Below are 10,623 nucleotides of genomic sequence, written 5' to 3' on the forward strand. Positions count from 1 at the left end.
GACTATTATTGATTATTGGTATTGCATGATAATTTCTTATTGAATTGTTTTAACGTTTTACAATTGCGGCTTGTAAAAGTATAGCAATATTAAATTGATGAATCGAGCAGATGTTAATTTGATATTAAAGGCTATTTTCAATAAGAATTTAGATCTAGTAAATTGCGAGAGCCTGTTAGATCTATGTTGATTAATAAATTGCGAGAGCCTGTTAATCGTGTTATTTATGCAATGTCAATGATTGATTACTATGTTTTACCCTGGAGTATTATTTATTAGTGAACCTATGCCCTAGATCCTTTTATATATTGTTTTCTCCCTATTCTTATTCTTTGTAGTTTGGTTTCATACTCAAATATAAATATTGGTTACTTAGATAATTTAGATTATAATTATTAATTAGGAGTAAAAAGACTTGTTTCCCTGTGGAGATCGACCCTACTTCCCTATCTACTTTAGTTAGAGGATTTAGGTATTTACTTTTGATTAGGGGATACGACTTTACCCTGTCAAAATTTGGCGCCGTTGCCGGGGAAACGGTTTTATTTTTATTTCTGATTGTTTTTGTAGTGTAGATTATTTCCCTTTTTTTTCTCAGAGAGCGATAGTTCTCTGAGACAAATCTCACATTTGCTTCTAGTTTTTGTTTATGCCCAGGTGTTCCAGATCAGGTTATATCCCATTCGATCCTGAGATCGAACGTTCCTTCCATCGACAGAAAAATCTCTACAAGCAAATCCTGGCGGATTCTGGTGATAATAACAATAATCACCGTGATCCTCCAACTGATTCTAGCGATTTAGAGGCATCATCAGACGCAGAATCAGAGATGACGGCTCCAAAGAAGCTTAGTGATTATTCACAACCAAAGCTTACGGATTTTCCACATCTCACCCCTACTCCGGCTCTTGATGGGGTTCAATTCGAAATCAAACCTCAATTTATAACGATGATAGAGAGGAAGCAATTCAGTGGAGCCAAGGGTGAAGACCCGAATCTTCACATTGCCGACTATTGTCAATATTGCAACACCATCAGACAAGCCGGGGTCACTCAAGACCAAATCAGGGAGATTCTCTTTCCCTTCTCTTTAACTGGAAAAACTAAATTGTGGTTTAATGGCTTAAATAGAACTACACTTGGTATAACTGACTGGGAAACTCTTGTTTTGAATTTCTATAACAAGCATTATCCTGCAGAGAGAACAGCAGTACTACGGAGTGTGATTCATTGCCCAAGAAGCCGATGAATCTTTATATGAGGCTTGGGAGAGGTTCAAGGACTTACAAAGAGAATGCCCTCACCATAATTTAGCACAATGGCAGTTAATCCAAGCCTTTTATAACGACATTGGAAATTCCTCTAGAATAATTTTAGACTCTGCAGCTAGTGGGAGATTCATGAATCTTAATGTTGATGATGCAGGTTAGGTTATTGAAGATATGGCGATACACAATTCCCAATATGGGAATCCCAGAGGATTTGCTAACAAGGGGAAGCATAGTGTCGACTTTGTATCCTTTTTGCAAGCTCAACTAACCTCTATTTGCCAAAAATTAGATAATCTGAGCACTGCTAATGTAGCTAATGTTTCTGCAATTAATAATAATTCTAATGAGGCTTTCTGTGAAAATTGTGGTATTATAGGTCATTGGGAGCAAGATTGCAGGAGTTCCGTGGAGAAAGTTAATGCCTTCCAAGCTTATAGGCAGAATAACCCATACTCCAACACCTACAATCCTGGGTATCGTAATCATCCGTACCTTTCCTACCGGAGCACTAATGTTCAAAATCCACCACCACAAGAACCACATGCGCCACAGCAGCAGAAATATTATCATCCCAATGCTAGCCAGAAGAACCAGCCACAACAACCCTCCCCATCTTCTGACCCTTCTCTGGTGGAAATTATAGCAATGTTGGCCAATATGCAAAAGCACATGGAGAGCAGAGACGCGACAATTGATCAAATTCTAGCGCATAATAAAATTATGGATAATCAAATTGCGCAGCTCTCCGCTACTCTACAAGCCCGCCAACAGGGAGCTCTGCCAACACAGCCGAATAGGCCTACGGATCAAGCATTTGCAATTACTCTAAGGAGTGGTTCAAACTATGAAGGGCCCTCTAAGCCCAGAGTTGATGAACCTGTTTTATTAAATAATGCTAATCTTGATTCCATTAAACCAAACAATGTAGTTGATAGCCCTGCAGGACTAAAGGATAATACTAACATATCTAATTCTACATTGCAGGGTACAACTCCAGAGAAGGTGGCTACTCCAGAAAAGAATAATAATGCTCCAAAGCCAATTATCAAACTTCCATTCCCCAATCGTCAATTGAAGACAAACTTGGATAAGCAGTTTGGTAAGTTCCTGGAGGTGGTTAAAGATTTGAAGGTAATAGTTCCCTTTACTGAATTGATCACACAAATCCCCTCATATGCAAAATTTATGAAAGAAATATTGACGAGAAAAAGGTCTATTAGTGAGGTAGAGACAATAGCTTTCACTGCAGAGTGTAGTGTCGTACTTCAAAATAAGTCTCCACCTAAATTAAAAGATTCGGGTAGTTTTTCTATCCCTTGTCATATTGGCAATCTCTTGTTTGATAATGCATTATGTGATTTGGGTGCTAGTGTTAGCGTCATGCCATTATCTGTGTGTTCTAAGTTGAATATGGGTAAATTAAAAGCCTCCAATATAACTCTACAAATGGCCGACCGTTCTTTCAAATACCCCTTAGGTGTTTTAGAGGATGTCCTCGTTAGAGTAGGTAAATTTTATATACCTGTAGACTTTGTTGTTCTTGACATGGCTGAGGATATGCAAACCCCAATTATTTTGGGTAGACCATTCCTTAACACTGCAGGAGCAGTCATAGATGTACGAAGTGGTAAGTTAACACTATCAGTAGGGGATGATAAAGTTATTTTTAATCTGAATAATGCCCCTAAAAGCTCCATGACTGAGGAGAAATGTTTCAGTGTTAATGTGGTTGTAAATTATTCTAATAAGCCCCAAGCTCTTGAAAAAGATCCCTTGGAGGCGGTATCTTGTGTTGCATCCTTTTCAGATGAGATAGACTAATGGCAGAAGGAAGTCGATGCAATAGAAAGAGCACTCTACAATGTTGGTCTTGGTTTTGAGGACGAAAAGGTGGAACCGTTAAAGCAAGTTGTGCGAATCGAGCCTACGGTAAGTGTTCCGCCAGATCGAGTTGCAAGTGTTGAACGCAATGACAATTTGAAGCAACACTCGATCGAAGAAGGATTTTTAGTGCGTAGCATTGAAGATCCCCCAATCCAAGTCAAAGAGGATCCACCAGATAAGGTGGTTTGGCGTCCCACAGGATATGTCAGAAAGCTGAATCGCAGCCTGAACACCGCTAGACCGGGTGAGAAACCACCCGATCAAGAGTTAGGCCAAGGGTCCTAGATATTGTACTTGGTAAGAAGGTCGTGCGGGACCTAGATAAACCAGCGCTTTGCGGGAGGCAACTCGTATTTCTTGCTTTTTGTACTTTTTTTTTCCTTTTCTTTAATTTTTATTTTGAGAGGCGAGGAGAGTGAAATTTTACCGTTTATAAGTGTTTTTGAACAGGTATAGGTTTAAGAGGTCGAAAGACTTAGAAAAATTTGAAGACGAAGAAAAGCTACGGAAATCTGACCGGGCACGGGCCCGATCGGGCGCGAAAGCAAGGCAAATTCCAGCCTTAATTCAGCCCGATCGGGCGTGGCTGCCCGATCGGGCGCGCAAGGTGAGCTGGATAGTTGAGCAAACTTCGCCCGATCGGGCGAGTTTGCCCGATCGGGCGCGTAAAGAGAGTCAGAAACTCGAGGAAATTTCGCCCGATCGGGCGCAAATCGAGTGGAGGAAAAGATATGTCGGGCGAAGCTCGCCCGATCGGGCGAGCCATAGGGCGAATTTTTCGTTCGTGTTCGCGCCCGATCGGGCGGAGCTCACCCGATTGGGCGCGCCACTTAAATTCTGGAATTCAAATGATCCGCCCGATCGGGCGAGGCTCGCCCGATCGGGCGCGCCTATTTTTGGCCGTCCCCTTATAATTTTCTTATTCTTTCTTTCCTCATTTTCTTCTTACTTCATCTTCTTCTCCATTACTTTCTCTATCTAAAACCTCCATTTTTACACCTTCAAACTCACTTCTTTTTCAAGATCTCCTCAAATTCATCCATCAAAACCTAAAATTTTTTACATATTATTAATCCTCACATCTTCCTCCACATTTCCCACCTATTTTCTCCTACTTTCTCTCATACTTCCTTCAAACCCCTAGAGAGAGAAAGCTCCAAGCATCAAATTTTTCCTCATATAATGGCCTCAAAACGTTTAAGGACCCAAAGGGGTGAGAGTTCGAGGGCACCACAACCAACGATCAACCCGGATCTTAAAATTCCGGGATGGGAGGAGGTTGTCATTACCTCGGAGGAGCAACGGGTTAGGATGCTAAACCTCATCGATCGCCAGGTAATCTCTACCCGTTTTATTCATCATCCCACACACTAGTTAGGTTAGGCTTAGATAAATATTTGGAAAAATTGTTCAAAGGTATAGGCATGAGTGGTTTCTTTCAAATGTGCCATGATACGTATGACTACTTAACATTGGAATTTATTTCAAGTTTTAATGTTATTAAAATGAATGCACTAATTACTCATGTACAATTCCGATTATTAAACAACGATGTGAGACTAACTCTTAAAGAATTTGGAAAGTTGTTTGATTTAAATTCGGATAAACCGATTGAACCCTCTCAAGACCACACCGCCGTGGTCTATAAGAGGCTAACTGAGGAGGATTTAGTTAACGTCCAGCAAGCCAAAGGGACGTGGATTAAACATCCCGTCCCAAAACTTTGGCAAAGATTTGCCGGCCTCACTATTTTTGGGAGGCATGAACCGGCAAATGTTAGGAGAGATGAATTGGAACTTTTGGCATCCTATGTAATTCCTACCGCTGAAAAATTGAACATACCCCATAGGATAGCCAATCACTTCCAAAGGGCGGCCAATGTGGCCGAGGCTAGTAGGTCTAGGGCACCTATTTATTTTGGGGGGTTAGTGACCCACATTGCTAGGAAACACCTAGGTTGGAACCCAGATGGGCATAGGAAAGTTGTAGGATCAAACCTCATGGACCTACCCTATTTAGGGAGTTTGAACTAGGTGCAACATGTGGGGAATGATACTTGGTGGATAGTCCACCGACAATCGGGTAGGAGGGACCAAGCCTTTACCTTACCCAACCCCGCCTTGACCAAATTTGAGAAGGGGAAGCCTTCTTATACTTTCGAGATTAATGGTCAAGGTGAGGTTCAACCACCTCACCCTTCACCACAACCCCACCAATTCCCCCTAGACCATTCCCCCACTCACCATTCACCACACTACCAACCACCTCCACCCTTCACCTATGGCATACCCACTTACTCGGTCGACTACAACGTCGACCCCAATGCCCCTTATGACTTTTCGGCTTTTAGGAGCCAATTAGACCGCATCGAGACGGGGCAAGGGAGAGTTGAGGGTATGATGCAAAACCTAGATTCTAGGTTAAGCACCTTAGATGGGCGGGTTGGTTACATAGAGAGGAACCTCGGGAGGGGCCTTTATCCCATGTATGATGGTTATGCCCGTCGGGGGGCTATTCCTCCCGATTCACTTACTCCCGATTGGTTCCAATACCCCCAAGGAGGGTATTCTCACCCCGGTGCGTATGGTACTTATGTAGACTACTCTTCGGTCCACGGATATGGGGGTGATGCTCCTTTTGGGGGTATGGGTGGGAATGTGGACCCTAACTACTTTACAGGTGGTTCGTGTTATGGTGGTGCTGGACCAGGCCAAGGTGGTGCCGGTTCGAGTCATGGAGGAGGACATGAGAGGATGGATGATGATGAGGACTAGCTATGCTGGGCTAGTCTCCGAGCCAATGAGGACATTGTCTGATTCTGGCTTGGGGGAGATTTTTGTTTGGTATTTTTCTTTTCCTCTTTTCTTTTATTTTTGGTGTGTTTTATTAGGTTAGATTTCTTGCTTTCTAGGTTAGTTTCTATTGCTTTCTTATTTATGAAAAATACAAAAAAATTGAAAAATAAAAAAAAAATCCAAAAATACGTTCCAATGAATTATAAATTATGCTTCCCTGTGCCCCCTACTTGAGAAAATTGTTTTGATTCTTGGTATTTTATGATAGGCATTGTGGATTAGTTGATCATGATTTGATGTTTGATTGCCCTGAAACCTTTACATGCGTCAATTTTGTCCAACTACTTGTGAATATAGTGCTTGACTAGCTGATTTGGTTAGGAAATGTGTGATAGTTCCATAATTCCTGGTATGTCAATGAATTTGAGTATTGATTTGCAACTATGAGTAGTGTTTCATGACTTATTATTATGCACATGAGGAGGACGAAGGCGTTCATTCTTTTAGGTAGCCTTCAGAGTATTTAGATACATTTGTTCCCTTCTTGTTACCCATGTTGTTGCTTGTGCCCTTTTATTGTTATATTAGCCAAATTACAAGCCTATTTGAGCCCCATTGGTTACTAGTCCCAAGCTTGGCTTTGGGGAGCTATTAGTTGGTGAGGTGAGGGAGTTGTGGTGTGCACATTATTTGCACAATGTGGGAATAAAAGAAGAGTTTTTGTTCTTTGATTTTTGATTGGAAAATATTGATATGTTGTGTTTCAAAGTTGAAATTTCCAATATAAGTTAAAAAGAAAAAAAAGAGCAAAAGAAAAAAAAATTAATGCTCAAATGCTCTATTGGAAGGTTGTTCTAAAAAAAAAAAAAAAGAATGAGTTCAAAGTTTGTTTTTCACTCAAAGTTCTACATTATCATATTTTTATGAGTGATTGTTGTGAGTGTTGGGATTGTTTATGATGATTAGAGTTGTATTTGGTGGTTTTTGTTGGAGTTGGTTATGTTTATGGAGATGTATGATCATCATTATTTTGATCATGGGTTTATTAGGTTTTGGCTCCCTTAATGCATAACTTTTCTCTCACATGATCCCAAATATATCCTACCTTTACCCTAGCCTTACATTACAAGCTTAAAAGACCTTCCGACCTTGTGCATAGAAGTTATGTAAATGTGAAAGTGTTGTTTATCAATGCAAGTTATGACTTGGCATATTTCGAGTCGACTAGTAGGATGAGCGTTCATTGTTTTATACACGCGAGAGTGTGAGTTGGGAGGGCATTGTTCACATAAAGGGGTTGGATGGAGAGCGATCGAGTACATATTTTACTCGCCACATAAATGAGAGTTGAGTGTGTGAGCACTAGTCTTGAATTTTATATGCTCTTGTGGTTTGCTCTATTTGACAATTGTTAGGTGTAGACACCTAAAAATGTCTCCCCAAAACCAAACCCGATGATGAACAACCTTTCACCGCTACTATTGGTCGGGTTTAGTATTTAATCCCAAGAGTGCTTAAAAAATCGTATTTTATTAAATTCATATTTTTGAACAGTCCATGGATTAGTCTTGATGTTTGGTAAAAGCATAGTTTTAATTTCAGCCCAAACTTATTAATTAATTCTATCCCAAACCTTTTTTATTTTATTGTTTTATTATTTATTTTTGGCCCAAACCCTTTATTTATTTTTATTTAATTATTTTCTTATTTTAGCCCGAATAATAAAAAGTCAGAAAAGGCCCGAAATTATCAATCGGCACTTAAAATGCCGAAGAAAATTAGGGTTAAAAATGTATTTAGACGGAAAAACAGGCAGGAATTTCCCGCGCCACAGCAGGTACCTACCTATCACAGGAATCCTTCCCGTCTGACAGTGGGATTTCCCGTGACACGGGAGGTCTGTCGTGACACGGGAGGTCTGTCGTGACACGGGACATTCCGTGTCTTTTCCGCATAAACCCTTGACGCGTTTTCTATCCCGTTTTCTGAAAATTTCCCGCGTCACGCCAAAAGTGTACCGTGTCACGGGAAAGAGTGTCGTCTGACGGTGGAGCTTCCCGTGTCACGGTACAGTTTGACCGTGTCACGGGATACTTTTTTAGGGTTTTTATCATTTTAGGGTTCCGTGTGCTCCCTCAGCACATTTTCCCTATAAATACTCCCTCATTTCTGATGAACAGGGCACCGGGTAATTCTTTTATTTTATTTTCTCTCTTCTATGCTTTAGCCTAAACACTAGCCTACCCTTTTCACTTCAAAATTCCTTCTTCAAGCACTCAAAGGACTCCATATTTTACTCGTGGTTCTGTCCTTAAGCCAAGGCGTGAAAGGTAGAATTGTTTGAGGGTTTGGCCCCAAAATCAACTTTATTTAATTTAATTTAATTCAATTATTGCTTTATTATTTCCTTGAAGTTACTAACTCGTTTATTATTTTGTAGTTGCAAACAAGTAGAATCAAAGTAAGGATCATGCTCCTTTTATTTTTATTATTTTTCTAACGATTTTATGTTGTTAAAATTGTGATTAATTTGGTTTTAATATTAATGTTGTTCAACTATTTTTATTATGATCACCATATTACATGTTTAAAGGGAATATGTAATTGAAAATCACGCCTAATAAGATAATTTGGACAACCGGTTTAGGATCCTTTTAATCTTATTATTAATTGAAGTGATCACCAATATTTTAGAATTATGTGTGCATTAATGTTAAATCAATTTAGTTAAATAATAGTTTGGAGCAAATTGAATCTGTGTTTGTATGCCTTTGAGATCGCAGGAATCACTTTTCAATATAAGAATCGAGTAGAGGCCAATACGGGCGAAAGTGACTCCATGACTCACTTCGTACCATCATCCCCAATCCTCCTTTCGTGGTTCCGAACCATATGGAGTTAGTAATCTCATGGATTATGAATGGGGTGTAACCTTCACGGGTCAATCGTTGTTGCCTTCGTTGTCCCTTATTCGTGGTTGCCTTTTTATGATCCGTGAACGGTTTACAAGTTCCTTAAAAACTTGTTGGCGGCTCCCTACTTTATTTGTCCCTAATCGTATTATGTCAATTCCCACTTCCTAAGAGTGCCAAGCATATTCAGAACATGCTTTAACGTAGGCGCACTTCGAGCGACGCCTACAATTTGGCGACTCCACTGGGGAGGATTCTTAATTATTTATCGATTTGAGTGATCGATATTTAATTGAGATGAGTGGATGAGACTTGAAAGATTCTTGAAAAAGTATTCCTGTGATTTATTTGGCATTTTTGCATCTGCATAGACGTTTTAACGTCACATTCAGGTCTGTCCCGTAGGAAAAATTGGATAACTTGGTTGCGCGCGAAGGAAAACAGGGCACCAGTCAGATCTTCTGACTACCGTGCCACGGAAGAATCTTCCATGTCACGGTACAGTGCACCGTCTGACGGTGCACAGTACCGTGACACGGGAATTTTTGCTGTGTCACGGCAGTCCTAAAATCAGTCCGGTGGCTTATTTTCTTTCCTCACAGTCGACTTCCTTCGATTTTTCTGAAAAAACGTATGTGTTCTACATGCGTCTTAGCCTCGGGGGATTTAAGCTCTATCGACCCAAAAACGCTCATGGCAATAAGGGTTCATCCGAGTTATTAAATCCACCTAAACCATGGAGTCGAGTTCGATTTCATCACGAACTCGCGGAGCCGCCCGTTGGCATACACCCTCAAGGGAGGCTGCCTTGCTAACGCGTCCAAACTCTTAACCATGGTACCCTTTTGACACCCAAATCTTGACCAATTGTTGAACATAGATCTTGACTCTAGGTTGCGAACTTTTTTTACATCATCGTGCCTAAATGCTATGTGGTTGTTTGGTGCTAACCTTTATGTGTTTGCTCTTTTGTTTAACCCGTGACCGAGGGTTTTTATTCTCACATAGTAATTAGTACGAACCTAAAATCGGTTAAAATCTGGAAAAATCACAAAACTGACCTGGAACTGCGCACCGTGTCACGACATTTTCTGCCGTGCCACGGTGAACAGTGCCGTGACACGGGGCTGTCTGCCGTCTAACGGTAGACTGCACCGTGTCACGACAATCTGTACCGTGACACGGTGCCCAGGAAAGTGTCTTGTCAGTCCTTTTTTCGATTTTTGTGTGAATGTTGTGTCCAGTTTTGTGTCGTGTCTAGCTATACGGTCAAAACACGCGTCTATAACCTCACTTAATCACTCACACATTATGTTCACACACTTTTTGTAAGTCGTGCACCACCTTTTGACTGTATTTTAGGGAAGACTTGTTTTTTTTTTTGTCGTTTTTTTTTCGGAGTAAGTCGGATGGTATCCTCCCATATGTTTTTTAAAAAAAATAAAAAAAAATAAACAAGTAGAATTTCAAAATTATAGATTTTTAATAAAAAAAATTTTTTTTTTTTTTTCGGATGGGTCAAGGTTAAGTTTGGTCATTAAAGGTGTGTTTGTTTCGGTGTCACAGCACTTGGTCAAGAAGCAGGGGTAGATTGTTAAGGTTCGAGTCCATACCTCAACAATTTCTTATACCAAAGAGGCGTACAAGGAAACCACCTCAATAATCTCCACAAGATTCATCTCCAGTCTACTTTCAACCAATGGCCACTAAGGAAGACATTGAGAACCTCAACAGGACCATTGAAAGATTGTTTGACATGAT

At 40.4% G+C, this 10,623-nt stretch overlaps 1 non-coding gene across 1 annotated transcript; it reads right to left on the bottom strand.

Annotated features, from left to right (window-relative positions):
- Positions 1 to 1,210: 1,210 nt before the first annotated feature.
- LOC145641263 (small nucleolar RNA R71) lies at positions 1,211 to 1,312 on the bottom strand. Its single transcript, XR_014115318.1, has one exon. It is a non-coding gene; the product is annotated as a small nucleolar RNA R71 (small nucleolar RNA).
- Between the last annotated feature and the right edge of the window lie 9,311 nt (positions 1,313 to 10,623).

Source organism: Chenopodium album, chromosome 7 (assembly GCF_948465745.1).
Source record: "Chenopodium album chromosome 7, dcCheAlbu1.1, whole genome shotgun sequence".
Lineage (NCBI taxonomy): Eukaryota > Viridiplantae > Streptophyta > Magnoliopsida > Caryophyllales > Amaranthaceae > Chenopodium > Chenopodium album.